The sequence below is a fragment of the Ursus arctos genome, unplaced genomic scaffold, assembly GCF_023065955.2.
Source record: "Ursus arctos isolate Adak ecotype North America unplaced genomic scaffold, UrsArc2.0 scaffold_22, whole genome shotgun sequence".
In the NCBI taxonomy this organism is placed as follows: domain Eukaryota; kingdom Metazoa; phylum Chordata; class Mammalia; order Carnivora; family Ursidae; genus Ursus; species Ursus arctos.
In genome coordinates, this window is record NW_026622897.1 from 37,486,555 (window position 1) to 37,505,190 (window position 18,636).

General features: G+C 33.0%; 1 protein-coding gene across 1 annotated transcript in view; it reads left to right on the forward strand.

Moving 5' to 3' along the window:
* Positions 1 to 18,636, forward strand: part of CNTN5 (contactin 5) — a 1,310,719-nt gene that overhangs the window by 318,425 nt on the left and 973,658 nt on the right. The gene's annotated exons all lie outside the window — the stretch shown is intronic.

Sequence of the window (18,636 nt, forward strand, 5' to 3'; positions counted from 1 at the left end):
ACCATAAATTTGACATTTTCCGAAAGACTAAGAAACAAAAGGAGAGAAAAGATAAAGAAGTGGGTAGAAAGTCTCTGATAGTGTAACTCCAAACCATGGAAAAGAGTAGTTTGCCATAAATTAGTACATCGCTACATTCTAATATTAGGCAGATTTTTCAGCCAAATTTTGCCATCATGGTTCGATTTCTTACAATAAGAATGATATCAGAATAGGTTACATATACAAATAAAATTAAAATTATACAAAATAAAACTAAAATAATAATCTTTGTTCTATTTACAAATTATATGTACACATCTTGGAAGGTATATAAAACATTTTGTCCTTAATTCTTAATCACTAGAACATCTTAACAAATCAAAGTCTATATTAACTTCCTACTTTTGTGATATCTGTGAATACCAAAGATAAATTATATGTAGACACTTAAATAAGATTTTGTAATTTTGGAAACCATTTATCTGTGGTGCTTGTAACATTTTCAAAGAAAGACAACTGAACACAACATAGCAGCTGTTGGTAAGAGAATTTTGGATCTAATGCTCACTTCCAGATGGATGATTGATATGCAATTTAGATTTATGGTAGACATATCAGCAGATGGAAATAGAATGGAGTAAATGTCTTTCCCACCTGTGAACTGGTGTACTCTATCAATTACCAGCTGAATTGTATTAAATTCAAGTAATTCAACAGAACTCTAATTAATTTTTTGAGAGGAGAGTTTTTGTCAAGCTATTAATAAATACAGGTTTCAAATTGAGGATATAGAGCTTATTTAACTGTACAGGGAACCTATGGAAGCAGGTTTGGCATAGTACAGTTCGCTCTTGTTAAGTCACTCTTGTTATTGCTCTGTCCAACTAATTGAAAAGCATATTGGTAGAATAGGAAGCAATTGAAACAAATGAGACAGACCGAGCACTCCAAAAAGACATAAGTGAATTAGAATTGATGAATCTGATAAGAGTGGATTCACGGTGTCACTTTAAATAAAGCCCCATTTCATTCACGTACTTGCATCTAATCTGTCACTACAACTACTGAAAACATTCAGGGGAGACACTGGCAGTTTTATCTTGACACAATCAACTAAATTCCTGCCATAATAAGAGGCAACATATATTAAAAGGGGTCCCGAGTTCATACTCTGAGAATGAAATGTTTCACTCAATAACTTACACAACTTTTATCCAGTAGGCATTGGCTTAGCTTCAAAAGAACTTCATTCCATTAGAGAAGAGTCTGAGTGGCTCCAGGTTTATAGATTTTCAGAATTGGCAGAATTCTCATCATCTATTGAAAAAAATCTCTATTCCTTACTATCAGTGTATGCAATCTAGAGTACTACAGCTGATAAAAATAGTGAGATGTTCTCCCAATTTCAAAAATGGGAATTTAATTTTTATCCCAATGGTCTTGACAATTACATCAAAATTTGAAAAGAAAAAGAACTGTTAAGTATTGTATACGTTAACAGCACTGCTACTTGTTATGCATCCAGAACTGACAATTTAAAATAATGGGAAAGTTCCATGGAGATTATTTTGGGTGAGTATTTGAAATTTTAAACAATTGGAATGTCTACAATAGTCCTTCAGGGTTAATGCGTCAAAATCAATGGGAATGTACAATTTTTAATTGTAAGTAAGGAAGATGGAATAGTTCCTTCCAAAATTGTTATTCACTAATAAAATCTTTATTTTGAAGTGTTTGTTACAAACATCTGTATTTTGCCATTTGTAAATAATAGTATTTTTATATACAATTTTATTTTATAAGCTATTAAATATTATATTTGTAATTTTTTTGTCTTTTGGAAGATACAATTTTAAATCTTTTATAGGAACATTTGCTGTATAAAGTGTACAAAAATACTTTAATATGTGAATTGAAAAGAGAATGACTTAAGTAAGTAATTTATCAGTTGGTATGAAATATTATATAATATAAAGTTGTATGAATTTCATAGATAACATTTATCCCTATCTGAAAGTTGTAGAGGTGGGGCAGGGTGATTTGAGTTGCTTGCCAAGGGTTTATTTTTAATATCAGTTTATTCGTAGAAGGCATGGTGAATTAATATATCTTAAGTTGGAATTCCTAAGGATATGAAAGAAAACCGGGTTTGCCCAAAGCAAGAAGAAGAAAAAAAAAACAGTAATAAATTTTGATGTGAAAATATGCCAGAGTGCCTAGGTTTTATGGTACATAAACCTTTGCTACCATGATGCAAGGCATTCATAAACTCTAAACATGCAAACACTTCGAGTAGTGTGAATGTATGCAAAATACCTCATACATGATACTTGCCCAGTAAATAATAACTTTTATTGAATATTTCTATAGTTGTAAGAATTAACAGAAACAGAGAAAATACTGACATTTAGGCTATGTCGTACTTTCCTATACTTTTAAATTTCAAGGAAAACTGAGCATGGAAAACAAAAAAACAGAACAATTTTTCTGGAGCAGTTTTCAAATATAAGAAACTTTCTGTCTAATCTTGCTTACATACCAGCAATTGAAACTCTTAGTCTGAATGCTGAGCTGCCTGAACACTTCAAAACCTACAAAATATATGAGAGGCTCTTTCTCTACCAGTAAATGTCTGAAATTCTGAAATTTAGTTTATCTCTCTGTATGAAACCTAGTATACAGGGTGAATCCCAGACAGACATTGATTAATAAGATACAGAATTTTTCCTAAAATCTGTCACATTTGCTGAGTGTATTGAGGTGATTTTGACAAATGGAAAGTTTACAGGCTTTGGAATAAGGCTGACCCAAGATTGAATCTCTCCTGTAAATTTGCTACCTGTAGAAACTTGACTTAATAGCCATGGACCTCAAGTCGCCTTAAGGTTTAAAAAAGTGGATGATGTCCCGTTTTGCAAGAGTGCAAGTAGTTGAAATTAACAGGTCTGTCTATCTATCTATTTCTCTATTATCTATCTATCTATCTATCTATCTATCTATCTATCTATCTATATCTATCTATCATCTATCTGTCATTTATCTATCATCATTTATCTTTCCACACTTTTTTCTTTTCTTTCTTTTCTTTTCTTTTCTTTTCTTTTCCTTTTCTTTTTTTTCTTTTTCTTTTTCTCTTTCTTTCTTCCTTCCTTTCTTTCTTTTTTTAAATTAGAAGACTCTATAAAGTTTTATTTCTCTCAGTGGTAAAATAGTATAGTACACATTCTTTCAGATACCAAACTCCAAATATATTTGTAAGAGTGTTTTTAACATGATTACAATTGTGATAGAATGAGTGCTATACTATTTTACCACTGAGTGGAACAAAACTTTATAGAGTCTTATAAGTCGAATGAAAGAAAGAAATAAAGAGAAAAAGAAAGGGAAAAAGAAAAAAAAAAGAAAAGAAAGAAAAGAAAAGAAAAGAAAAGAAAAGAAAAGAAAAGAAAAAAGAAACAATGGAAGAAAGAGGGACAGGGAGGAAGGGAAAAAGGAAGGAAAGAAAGGGAAAAAAAAGTAGAGAAGGAGAGAGATGAAGGGAGTGAGGAAGACGGTAGGGACAAGAAGAAAAAAAAATAGGTACTGATTTTTTTTTATGCATTAATATTTTCATCCTGAGGCTGTTGTGTTATAAGGTTAACACAGAAAAGTGATCCCTCTGTCATAAATACTAGAAATGAAATACAAAAGAATAAAAGCTTCCATTTATAATTGAAACAATGATTATATAATTCTTTGCTGGATTTTGTATTGGCACATAACACTATTTCCCCATTCTTATCTTCTCCAATACATTAGGGAGCTTGGTGGGGGGGCCTAATAACTGCCTTTCTCAGAAGACTTGCCACCAAGATTCAGGATTAAGTGTGGTTCAACAGGAAACATGAGATATCAAAGGTGTAAGAGAATCAGAAGTCTTATCATTCTCCTTCCAATTACAGTGGCACCAGATCCTTTTCTTAGCATTCTATGTTTCAGTGCTAAAAGCTATGATCATTGCTGGAAGACATCTACAGTTTTTGCAGTTTCTAACTCTTTGAAAGCTTGTAGTTGATTGGAGATTTAGCAGTGCTGTTTCCTGACATTCGTTCCTTCAGATCTTCTAACAGTTTATAAGCACCTAATATCTGCATTCTTTTCTGCTTAAAATACCATGAGTTTTACTTTTTGTACCTAATGTGGACAGATAAAGAGGATGCCTAAAGAGGATGCCTAAAGATAAACAAAATAAACAAAAAATGCCTAAAGATAAACAAAATAAACAAAAAATACACACACACACACACACACACACACACACACACACACACACAAACCTAAAGAAATGTATTAATCAGAGATATATCATGTTCATAGATGGGAAGATTCAATTTCAGAAAATGTCTTAATCCATCCTCAACTAGTTTTATTTTCGTGTAACTTTACAAATAATTAAGATAGTGTGTTAGTGGGATAGAGTAGACTCCTGGGGTAGACCTCTGAAATGAAATAGCATAAATAATGTTTTATGCCTTCATAAAAATTTGGTATAAAATTTGGTATACAAGAGATGTGATACTGATCAGTGGAGAAAGAATAAATGATCTCATAGTTTGTTCTAGGTTATCCATAAGAAAAAATAAAATAACATTAGGTCTCTCAGCATGCCATGAAAAATAAATAAACAAAAAAGTTAGATTTAAAAGTTAAATTTAAAAAGTAGAATTTTGAACATTAGTAAGAAATATTGGTACTAATTTCATTACTTCAACATAAAGAAATATATTTTAAACAAGAAAAATAGTCTGTGAATGAACAAAAGGACAGATGTGACTACAATTAAAAAAAAAAAGAAAAAATAAGATTATGTGAAAGATCTTGGTACCCAAACTTTTATTAGCTCTCTTTTGCTTGTAAAGTAAAAACAGATTTTGATGTTGGCAATTAATACTTTTTACAGATGTGTTGTAGAATAACTTGGTAGAATGCTATTACGTGGTAGATTGCTATTTTGTCTTTAGCTCTCTCTCTGTATTATTTGGCTTTTAACTTTCCAGTTCTTCTTAATAAAGGAATAAAGTGTATTTACCTCCCTTTGACTTTGGGCTTAGCCGTGGGACTTGTTTTGGTCAATAGAATGAAGCAAAAGTTGTAGTACATCAGCCCTGGGCCTTAAGATACATTGCATATTTCCGCTAACTCTGTTGCTCTTTTCCCATCACCATGAAAAAAGGAGAAAAAGATATATGTAGAGTACAGCCACCTCAGGTGAACCACCCCAGCTAAGCCTAGCCTTAATCAGTTAAACCTTCAGCTGCCCAACATTAAATTAGTGGTAATAAATGATTGTTGTTTTAAAACATTGAATTTGGGGATGGTTTGTTATGCAGTGATGACTAACGATTCAACTATTATTCACAAGCAAATTTATGTTTCTTTCATTCTTGCTACTCATTATCTATAAATATGCATTTCACTGTCCTTCACTAATTTCACTTATTATTAGTCCTATATGGCATACCCATTATACCCAGTTTCCCCTCTTTTAATGTTTGAGATCATGGTCAAATGAAACCATTTCTATGATATGTGCCAGTTTCTTTTTGTATAAAATGAAAGACACATGACACATACTGAATGATATCTACATTTGTTCATCTGTTTCTATTTCCCATGCAGTAGATTTTAAAGCTAGGTACTTCAATTTTATACTAATCGCTACCTTCCATATAGTTTTATACACAGTGTATGTTTAATATTTAAACAAAAAAAGCAAAAGTAATGATGGATATAGATGATATCCATCATTACAGAGACAGATTTTTATATTACATAGAGAAATTAATTTAATTTACAAATTATTCCTCCAGATTTAAGTTTTGCTCTTACTTTTCTGTGGGCACTATGATTCAAAGAGAGTTCAAATGTAAATTAGGAAAGCTGATGATCATGCCTCTGTAGAAGTTAAGTAATCTTCGAATAATGATCCCTAGGGCTAATGTGTCAAAATAAGGAAGTGGAAAATCCCTACAACTAATGTATGGTGAGTTAACTAATTAGACTATTAGCAATAAAGATTACAGTGTAAATGGTTTTTTAAGTAACAGTATTCTTCCTTAGTAAACTTTAAGAGGCAATAGCTGCGTTTCAAAAAGTGGAACACTATTGCATGAATGGTATACTTAACCTAGTACAACAGCATTTTTTTCCATTGAAAATAAAGTTTAAAATATCTATATATTTTATTGTGCTGTAACTTAGAAATTGATATCTCTGTATGCTTTAGTTATTAGTTCATCTGTGAAAGACATAATAAATTGTCTACAATTGAACACAGTGGCACCAGACCATTTTTTCAGTAAATTCTATTCTATAACCATGGTCGCAAATGTCATTTAAAAAATTATGTTTTTACTTTTATACTACTTTAGAAAAGTTGGTACATTTACTCTTCAACCTTTTTTTTTTTCCTTGCCTAATTTGCTTCTGACATGTTGAAGTTAGGGAATAAAAAGAAACAGATTATCTTCAGTAAAAGTTTTTGACCACACATGATTTAGGTGATTTGGGGAGCAATAGTTTACACGTAAGATGGGAGAAATAGGTTTCAAAACAAAGAAAAAACTTAAGATTTGGGGTTGCTTATACTACTCATAAATACTCATTTTTTTCTTCTTTATGGAATGATGGAAATTCACAGACTTAGCTTGACCACCACCTCATAGACTTAATCTATAGGCAATATATTATGTTAAATACTTCATACTATCTATGTGCTTCTCACATAGGTAAGTTCTTAAAATAATTAAACATTCCATTCTTATATACTAAATCTAACTTCTAATAATATTTTAAGTATTAAATATGAAGCTAGCATGTGGAATAGAAAGTATTAAAGGATCTCTGAGATTTGTTTGGGGTAAAGTAGAAGATGTAAAATGGGCTTTGTGTTTATATGTCACTATAGCAAATCATATTGTTTTAAGATTTCAGTGATGCGTAGCAGTGGAAATAACAGAGATGAGTACAATAGACTTTTCCATAGACTGAGTTTTCCAGGTCATTTATTCCTCTCTAGTGTCTTCAGAACATTTCAACAGAGTTAATGATAACAGACTGTCACATTATTGTCCTCATGATGATCTGTTTGGGTAGAAGATAAAAAACGCTCTGCTCCCAAAGCTATAGGTAAAAATAAGTGATCATCAACTCATCAACTTTGCACACATGCTCTCTCTCTCCCTCTCTCATATACACACGTCATGTGCATTGGTGTATTGTGTCATTTTATTAGAAAGTATAAGCTATCAAGAATGAAATCAAGAGATGGGAAATAAAAGTAAAAAAAGTCAGTATATACTGGCCTTGAGTGATAAAAAATCATGTCTTTTGCTCTTAGAAATTCTCACACTCTCACTCATATCCATGCAAGAATCTTTAAAAGCAATTCTAATAAATATTATTACAATTCTTACGCTATAATTTATTATAGTTTTAACATATTAAAAATAGAATGTGAGACAATAGCTAAGATTCTAGAAATAGATATGGGACCACTCCATGAACTGAGAATTGACAGCCTTACAGTGTTGGCAAGAAGACACTGTAAGAAACAGATTATTAATGATACATGCAAAGCAACTTAGAAGTATTTCATAAAGTTAGTAGATAGTTGAGAGAATAGTGTAAAGAAAATACTGGGAATACTGGGTTGAACCACTGTTGTGCTGTCCAATAATGGTGGCTATATGTACTATTGAGCACTTGAAATGTGGCTTGTTTAAATTGAAATGTGTTATAAAAATAAACCACAATACATATATCCAAGACTCAGTATTAATAAAAATAAAATATTTTATTAATAATTTTATTTTTATCAAATGTTTAAGTGATACTTAGATATATTATTTATATAAAATATATTATAAACATTACCTGTTTCTTTTTTCTTTAAAATTACATATGAGGCTTGCATTTGTGGACTGTATATTTATACTGAACAGGTCTGGTCTAAGGAACTTCAGCAGTATCATTTAATTACTGATTAAGGCAATCACAAATTATCTAAGAATTGAATGTATCCATTTTCCACCTCCAATCTACTGGATAGCTTTTATCATAAATCTATTAGACATGTTCCATTCTAAGGCAACATAAAGAAAACAATTAAAAGCTGTTGCCTGAACCAATTTCTTACCTTCTGGGAAACTCAATTCCACCGTCTACTAGAATTTTTAAAGTCCTTGAAATACTTATCCAGAGCTTTTGGATACTAATTATTTTTTTCTTCTAAAGCACTCAAAAGATAATTACATTTAAGTGCTTGTGAATGAGAAAGCTTTTAGTGAAAATTATCTGTATAGCTTTAGGGAGGGTCAGCATATCCTAAGTGAGGTACCTGTGTAAAACCAACACCAAACCAAACCAAAGTCCAAGGCACAGATCTGAACTATTCTCAGTGCCATTCCTGGCTACAGTAGATTTATTCACACCCTTTGTGCTTAAATCAAAACTTTCAAAACAAAGATACATGAGATTAATTATATATATTAATGTATATATCAAAATATTGAAGGAACAAAAAAAAGAAAAATTGTTTGATCACATTCATACCACAATAACATAATACATTTTAAATTCTGTGTTTTCCTTCAGTTCTTATTCATGGGCAAAAATAATTTCACAGCACTGTAGTGATAGCATAGATATTAATGCTATATTTGATTTTTTTTCCTTGATATTATCTTTTACAGATATGAAGATTGCCTTTAAGTATTGATTTTCTTTGTTAAATATAGCTCATTAACTTTCACAGAGGTCTGAGAGGCAAGGCAATAATTCTGATTAATTGATTATTAAACAGAAATGGAATTAATTTTGAAGGTGTAATGCAAAAAATTGTGAGCTAATTTATTTTCAGAAATGTCTATGTGTCACTGCAAAACCTGCCTCCCTTTTCTGATTCTAATAGATCCTCAGTCTGTGCTGTGTCAAAAAGGCCTTGATCTCCTCGGGCCTATTTTTTTAATTCTTATTTACACTCACATGGGTTGTGACTTTTTCACAGACCTAGGAAAGAAGCCTTCTGAGCTCTCCACTGATGTGATCAAGGGGGTGTTGGCTCTCTCACAGTGTTTCTCTGCTGGCAATAGCTACAACTGCAGTAATGAGTTGAACCCTATCAGCGCAAATTGCATTTGTGTCTGAGGAATTAGGTGAGGACACAGAATTGCAAGAAGAATGGAAAGAACAGAATTTGTCACAACTGCCATTTCTGAGCAGAAACAAACAATCTGAGAAAATAGTGTTGTTCTGGATTGTGTATACTGCTGATTTAGCTTTATTTGCTATGGCCTGTGCTTGAGTCCCTATTTTTTGAGACAATTTAGTGCTTTAGAACAGCCCCATCCCGACCATATATAGAAATTTTTAAGAAAGATGTGAAGTATTTCTCAAAAAAATCCCTACATGATGGTCATCATATTTTTTTTAGGAAATCTTCTATTTTAGGGTGATGAGAGGAAACACATTTGGTGCTGATTATATTATTTTCTTCTTCCCTTCCTTGTTTCCTTCCTCCCTTGCTTCCTCCCCTCCTTCTGCTTTTCCTTCCTTCCATCCTTCCTTCTTTTTATTATTTTTCCCATCTCCTCTTCCTTCTTATTCTGATGAGTTATCCCACCCTTCCAATGTGAATGTCATCACATACAGTTGATCAGATAATTCACTACATAAAGTTCATGGCAAGGTGGAAATTTGAGCCTGAAATCCCATCAATGTGCCACTTGCCCAATAAATTGGGGCTACATCTTCCTAGTAGGGCGTCCTTTCTTAATTCTCAGAAAAGCTCATTAAGGCTGGTAGCACCCCCCCCCCACTTCTGCCATAGGAGTCTTCAGGCCATACCTCTCAGAAGTAAATCAATCCCTACTCACAGGTCAGTGAGCCTACAGAGTCAATATATTCAGGTATTCTGCAATACTTATTACTTTTGTCTTCCTCTATAGAATCTTATCAGAAAGTTTGAGCAAATGTTTGACAGAAACATCTTAAATGTACATGGTCAGAAAATATTTATATGAATTTTAAAAGGTAATATTTATGGATCAGTTGAGATACTGTTGCCCTTTAAGTATTCATTCAAATGGCATTTCTCGCCATCTTTTTTTTTTTCCTAGTTTTGATCCATTTTCTTGGCAGGCAGGATATAATTTGACTCAGCCCTTACATTCTCACTGCCAAGGTGCACATGACATGTTTGGGCATATGGTCTTGTTTTTATGATCTTTTAACCTTTATTTATTATAGATACACCATGGTGTAATGGATCATTTGGGGGTTTTGAACACTTGGAATAGCAGCAAGTCTGGTTGAGGCCATCTGTAGATGCTGAGGAAGGGGAAGTTTGCTTCTTTGTGGAATAAGCTTTTAAAGAGAGTTATATAAAATTAACTGGAAAATTTGCAATAACCTCATTTAAGATAGGATATGGTGGTATACAAGGTAAATGAATAGATCAAGGGACAGATAGATGGACAATTATGTGATGAAGAAAATATGTACCTTTATTTTGGAAGTTAGCATTCTAGAATGGTCCATCAACTTCCTACCACTGGTGTCTTAGATTTTAGAAAGTGACTATTCTAACATAACAAAATTTTTCATTTTCTTTTTGTTTTAGACATGGGCATAATGTTCCCAGAGCCTGTTTGTGTGTGTGTGTCATATAAATATATATATATATATATATATATATATATATATATATATATATATATATTACATATAATACATTTAGAGTGATGGTGGCAGAAGTTTGAAAAAAATATAGAAGAATTTTTCTCAATATATACTGTTGAGGTCCATTTATAGGTTTACTGTGTATATTTTGGTGGTGAACTGTCTTCTAGCAGTAATTCTGAGTGTTTATTTTTTATATCATAAAATATTTTTAAGCTGTAATGTATTTCAGTCTATGCAATCAATGAGATCATTTTCCTAACATTTGCTTTTCACTTTTCAAGAATTGCTATGTAGAAGAACAAAATACACTCACATATACCTGTATATCCAAAAGTAAAACACAAACACACACACACACACACACACACACACACACACACACATATGCATACACAAACAGACAGCTGATAATATAAAATGCTGGCAGAGATTTTGAGATACTAGAGCTCTCATTCATTGTTGGTGGGAGTATAAATTAGTCCAACCACTTTGGAAAAATTTCCTGCAATTTTTATAAAACTAAATATAGACCTACCCTATGAGCTAGCAGTTCTATTCCTAGGTGTTTACCCAAAACAAATGAAACATATATCCACAAAAATACATGTACAAGAATAACCATAGCAGGTTTATTCAGAATAGCCTAAAACTAGAAACAGTTCTGATGTCCATCACTGATGACTGGATAAACAAACTGAGATATGCAAAAGAATGCTAATCATCAATAAGAAGTCATAAGCTAATGATCATATAACAGTATGAATGAATCTGAAAAGCATGCTGCATGAAAAAAACCTCATTCAAAGAAGTATGTATTGTGTGATTCTGTGTATATTAAATTCTCAAACAGGCAAAAGTTTATCTATGGTAGAGAAGAAAAACAGAATAATAGCTATCTCTGAGGACTGGAGTAGGGGCTGACCAAGGATGTGTATGGGACAACTTTTTGGGATGATGGCCAATGACTTTCTTAAATAATTAAAGAATACAAAACAATCATATTTAAGCAACCTAAATATTTGGTATTGTATAATAGCCAAAATTCTATTATTCTTTAGGAGGAGTCTATTCCACGTAAGAAGCCAATAAGTAGGGGGAATTTTTTTTTTACATTTTTTTCTCTAATTCTCCATTTTGTGCATTTTGACTCCTCTGTTCATTAAGCAGGCTCAGTGTCCTCCAAGTTTGAAGTAAAGAAGGGGTTAAGAGGTGAATTCTAGGGAAGATATTCTTTGCCTGGTAACGTCATGAACATTCCAGTGTCTGACATATATTTAATGCTGAATCTTTAGCTCTAGGAATTTTGAGTGTTCTTCAGAGACCTTCCCTCTGCCCCTCAATTCCCAATTTTTTGACATCTCTCACTTACAGTTCTCTTAACAAAGCTAAATGTCTTTATTCTAGGAGGTCACTTACAATTCCTCAGCTCCAAAAGTTGTAATATCATACAATCAGTTGAGCTTACCTCACTACTCCTGGCAAATCTTTTTGGAGGTTTATAAGACAATCCCAGACAGTCTTGCTCTTATAGATGGCCTATGTGAAAATAGTCAATGTGATCCATGGAAAACCTGTGCCTTTGGTCCATTTTAGTGGGAATGAAATTATTTCTCACTCTTAACCCTGTATTCTGCTGTCAACAGACTCCTTTATCTAGCCAACCACAGATTCATTTTCTTAGAGATGAGTCAGAAATAGCCCACTCTGACCTACAGGTTCCAAAGGACACATATTAAGTTCTCCTAGTAGTTTAAAGCCTCACTTGAAAGTCTTGATGTGAAGGAAAAACAATCATTACCCTCTCTGAGGACCAATTGAAGAGTACTAACAGCACATTTATATCTTTCTGATGAAATTCTCTTGATGGTCTCCAACTTTTCTCTTGGCCTCCTTGTAAACTTGTAAGGACTGATAATATGTGCTCAGCTAATGGCACCTAAAGTGGTTTGAAAATACAGGATAAGTGAACTAGCCCTTCACTTTGGAATATGCAATATGTGCCATCTATTCATTATCTTGGGTTTTCTTCTGAAACCAAAACGACGTCCCATTTTAACTTAATATGGCACCAGTGATTATTGAACTTTATTGTGTACTAATACTAGACTAAACCAATTAGTATCCTAAGTGTTTTGTATACATTATGTCACTAATCATAAAATTACAGGTATGAATTATTGGCTCCAATTTATAGATATAGACGTTAATGCTTAGAGAGTTTGGAAAGTTTTTTTTTTTCCAAGTTTGTACAGTCTATGACAGATGGAGTTGATACTCAGATTCAGACTTATCTAACTTAAAAACAATATACGTGTGGTACAAAATTCCTCCTGTGCTTCTATCTTATTTTCTTTTCATTTTAAAATGCTTACTTCTGCATTTAATCTATTGTTTCATTATAGCCTACATATAAAATACCTAAGTATCGGTATTGTTTGAAATAAAATATGGTAAAAACAGGTGAACGTACAAACGCAATCATTCCTAATTTGGCTCCAATTCGCCTATACTTCTATGACTAGCTCCCTAAATTCAACGCAACATTTCAGATTCTCCAATGAAATGTTATGTAAGTCATGTTCGAAAATATGTAGTTCATTGTTAGTGAGGCTATGATCTGAGTAGAAATGCCAAAAGATTACAACCATCTCTTTTGTTTTCCTGCCAAATAGACTAAGCATCTGCCAAGGAAGCTCAGTTCTCCAATGGAGCATAAGCTGAATTTGAAAATATAGAGTTAAATGTCCACTATAGCTAGAACCTGATTAGAAGGTAGTGAAAGGTTATAACATTTCTTTTTACTCTCCTACAAAATACACTGCTCTTGCCCAGGAAATTGAAATCTAAAGCAGATGACACTGACAGGACAGATGCCATTAATAAAGAAGGATATGTGCCACGTATAACACAGATTGAGACATTAAACGCCCAGCATTAGATGAAACTAGAAAGTTCAGAATTCTTCAGTGTGTCAGATGTGTACATGATAGCTGTGTGAATATCCAGGAATATGAACACATCCAAATAATCTTGGAAGACCCTGTTGTTTTCCACAGAGCCAGCCTTTCTGAAAAGCTATAGAGCAGCCTTACAGCATTGAAAGGGGAATCTGGAAGTAAATGTTATCTATTTGTGATGCTTACTATAGCTGAAGTATTTAGCTCTTTAAATTGGCTGTCTCATGCACAGACAGGTATTTTGAGAGTATCAGTGCAGTTGAAGTGGGTTTTACTGCTCCTTTTCTTTTCCATAATATATTTATTTTTCTAACTTAGCTCTTATAATTTATATAGTAGAAACAATAACTGATGTTGAAAGATAGAAATTGAGTCATGAAAAGCAGATGTGGGTTTCTTTCATTTTCTAAAACTGACTTTATGTCGCTTTGGAGTTCCTACTCCTAAAATCAGAAGAAAACAAGAAAAAACATTAAATTTGCTAACTATAACTTAGTCTTCTCTACTTTCCACAATTTCTGTATGAGTAAATATTCAGCGGATTCACAGAACTCTCTAACAGAGTGTTATCTTCCCAGGCAAGAAGCAACATCTTCTACCACTCCTTTCCAACGTCTGGGAGCAGATGGGAGCTTATGTACCCTTATGGTGGTGACAAGTGGAGAGAAAGTTCTGGTTTTTGTGCTGTACTTGGGACTGCAGTGTCTTGTCCCACCTGTCAGTATCATCTCTATTCGTGGTCACCAAACGTCAACACCTGGTACACTCAGGGGGTGTTTTGTTGACCCTGTCAATGCATGTGGATGACCACCTCCTCTCCCTGAGTAGAAGAGCCACTTAATACTCTCTTTCATACAACAGATCCTCTGATATATGGGCTATGAAGCACCTGCAGTTCTTTCCTTCTGTACCATCACCAGCCACACACCAGCCATCCCATGCCCTCAGTAAACTTGAAGATTTCCTAAATGCCCTGCAGACCATGGCAATGAGGAAGCACAGCCTAAGGTCCATTGTAGCTATTCTCTTTTGCCAGTACTTTTGCTCCTATTTCCAGCTTGTTGAATGGGGTAGAAAGGAGTCACAAAGTCATCCTATTAATTTCTGATTTGACCCCTTATCAATTTCTTTTGATAAATTTTTTATTTCTCTTTCAAATTGGTGAAAAATGATTCATTTGTATTTATATACTATAAAGTATTAGTGGAATATATAATCTTTGCAAAATAAGGAATTCTAGTGTTGTTTTACATCCTTTACTATGGTCCAGACAACCATAATTTCTCTCCTGAACTATGAAAATCACCTCCTAACTCGTCTCCCTGCTTCACCTTTGTCTTCTTAGTTTACCTCAGAGCAGCATAAGTTAACCCTTTAAAATATAAATCTTATTATAACAGCTCCCTGCTCAAAATCCTGCCATGGTTGTAAATAACACAAAATAACATAAAAAATTCTTAACCATGGCCCACAGGACACTCATGATCTATGCTTCCTGGCTGTCTTTCTTCCTACTCTTTCCTTTGCTCGATTTATTGTAGACACACAGGCCTCCTTAACATCTCTTAAACACACTTATCTCAAGGTCTTTAAAACTGCTATTAAGGGCCACCTGGGTGGCTCAGTCCGTTAAGCATCTGCCGTTGGTTCAGGTCATGATCCCAGGGTCCTGGGATTGAGCCCCACATCAGGCTCCCTGCTCAGTGGAGAGCCTGCTTCTCTCTCCCTCTGCTGTGGCCCTGCTTGTGCACTGTGTGTGTGTGTGTGTGTCAAATAAATAAATAAGATCTTTAAAAATAGAAAAAATAAATAAAAATGTTATTAAGTCTACCTAGAATTGCCCCAACTTCTGGTATTTTAGCTAGCCCCTCATTTCATTTAAATATCCAATCAAAAGTCAACTCCTCAGATAAGCCTTTCCTTATCACATTATCTTAACTAGCACAAATTCTACTTCTTATCCGTTTTAACATGATTTATTTTCTTCACTTACACTTACCACTAAATATATATTTGTTTGTTTTGTTTGTCTACTGTGTGTCTTGCTTAATACTACAAATATTCCATGTGGTCAACAATTTTGTTTTGTTTCAATAATATATTCTCAGCCTATAGAACATTCTTTGTTGATAGTAAGCATTGGATTAATAAATATATGTTGAATAATTAATTAGTTAATTAAGTAAAGCATTACTAAATGAATCCTATGCTTAGGAAATCTCCCTGAAATTGGTTTCACATGAGAGCAAACAAAATAGGATAACTTCAATCCAGGATAAATTCAAGAGGCACCTGCAACACAACTAGAATATGATCTTATAGCCACAGAGATGCAAGAATAATCCTGGAGTTGCAAAGGGTAGAATTATAGAGACTTCCTCTCTGACACACACTAAAGGGGGTCTGGGGATTAATGGAGGGTGTTGTAATCTGGAAAAAGTAGAGTGGTTTTACACCTACACTTATGAAAATGTTACTCTTTTATTTAGTTTGTAGTTAAAAAGCTTTTTTAGTCTGTATTTTATTATTTGTATACTAACTTTAGCAATACTGTGAAAAATACTTTTGTTCAGTGACTTGGTACCATTAATCAGGTTTTAGTTCCCAGGTGCCTCAGTCTCTTACAGTTATAGTGACCCAGGTTCTCTTTTGACAGTGACCCACAATACAGGCTTTTAATTTTTCATTTTCCCTGTGGTCCCATATGCACCTATCATGTTCCATGTAATTCCAATAGAGACATGTTTTATTTATATTGGACATAGTACCTTAAACCAAAGAAATTTTAATATGGCTTTCAGGGTTCCTGATACTAGAAAAATATTTTTAAAATATACTTTCAGAACTCTACAAATCATACATGAATGTCTTTCAAAGTAATCATAGCAGCCATTCTTTATTGAGCATTTACTATGTGACTGACAGCATTTAACCACACAGAATAGAGACTATAATCTCTGGCTTTATAGCTGAGAAAGCTGAAGTAGAGAAGGCTTATTGATAAAGCATGTTCAAGGTTAATCAGTTAATTTTATTAACCCAAACCCATGTTTTTACATACTTGTCAGCAGGACATTGATAGCCCCACCTTTCACATATAATCTTTCCCAACATTATCAACAAAAATATTGAGTACTTACAGTGTACAAGACAAGGACTTTGTTTTTCAAATAATTAACTGAAGGAAGTTTGCTCATGGTTCTATCAATACTCTTAGGGTAAATTTCCTTTAATAATAAATCCAAGGTAATTAAGACATAAATATAATGCTGCTCTTTAATATAAAAATAAACTAACGTTTAATGAATGTTCTTGAGAGCAGAAGGGAGGAAATAGAATTATATTAAGTCACATATTAATGGGATTATTATTAAAGTAATGAGCTTTCTCATTTGGCAGGATTTGATAAAAGAAATAATTAGTTTCTTTATTTGGTTTTAAATTAAGCTTCTATTTTTAAAGACTGTATTACCCCAACGTTTAGAAGAATGGACTAATCTTTATTTAAATCAGTGATAAAGGTATGTAGATTACACCAAGCATCAAGATTGCCAAGTACAGGAGAAGGAAACTAACAACTAGCAATTATCTATTTTGTTTCAAGCTTTTAATTTAATTTTGTTTACTATAATTTAATGTAATTGAGTAACCCAGTTAGGTAAATGTTAATATTCCTCTTTAAATATGGGAAACACGCTCAGAGAACTTAAGTAACTTGCTCAAGGATATTTAGTGGGTCAAGGATGGAAGTGGCATTTGAACTCACGGCTTTGTAACTCCAAATCCTGCTCTCCTATTACTAACAACTTGTTGCTTCCCAAGCCTTATTTCCTTTTTTTCAGTTCCATCCTCCAACATCCCTTTATACACAGCATATACTGGGAACCATATATACAGATGAGTGATGACCTCTTACCTTCGAGAAGATTTTCTTTTATAACTGAAATTAAATCAGCACAATTACATACTTGATAGCACAGACCTCCTTTGCAAGCTCAAAAATACACACATACACATACATGCACACATCTAGGCAGATTTACTTTCAACACAAACAACTAACATAGCATTGAAAATCAGAGTAGAGATGATTAGTCCTCAATGGACTATTAAAACTCGAAGTGGTCTCTCCAGTGCATGCATAACAATAAAAAAATAAATTTTCATTACAGTGGGTTTTGGCTCATTTGTATAAATCAAACAAAATTGTGCAAAAATAATTTCTGAAGGGACAGGTGTTACAATAAATGTAAGTTAGTATTATTTATTGTTACCTTAGAATAGAGGACACTTAAAAATTATGTACAAGAAAGGGCAAGGTATTCTTTCACCCTCTCCCTCCCCATTGCTGCTTTTCAACTGTGATTCACTTTACATGTGTTCAGCATTAAGACTCTACAAGTCTTTCCTTTTAAAAATTTTGAAAGACTGAAACAACTCCAAAGGTGAAAATGAAAAGAAATAACCTCTACTTCAAATGTTTCCTCTTTTAACTACTTGTATATTTTTTCTGATTATACTTAGTAAAATGCCTTAATTCTATTAATAATCTTTAAGATCTGTCATTTTTAATCTACTAGGAGTCTCAGCCCAAGATTAGCTTGAGACACCAGTAAATTGGAAGAGCACTAAGAATGTGAAGGCAAACATTATTTTAAAATTATGCAAAATCCAAATTATGGAATATAGATTTATTATATTTGGCAAGTATTAGATTATATGTGACTGTATTTAACAAATTATTCAGCCTACTGATTTACTTGTTAGCACTGATTATTTGTATAATTATACAATTAGATTATATCTGGCTATCTCAGAAGCCTTAGAATCATGTGTACAGTGCTTGCATGTATTTCTCCCACTATGCCAAAAAAAAAAAAAATCAAGCAAAATTAAGCAAAAACCTATTGATCTGTCCAATCATAAAAAAGTAGACAAAAATTCCAGGTGGAAAATATATTCCAAATTTCTTGAA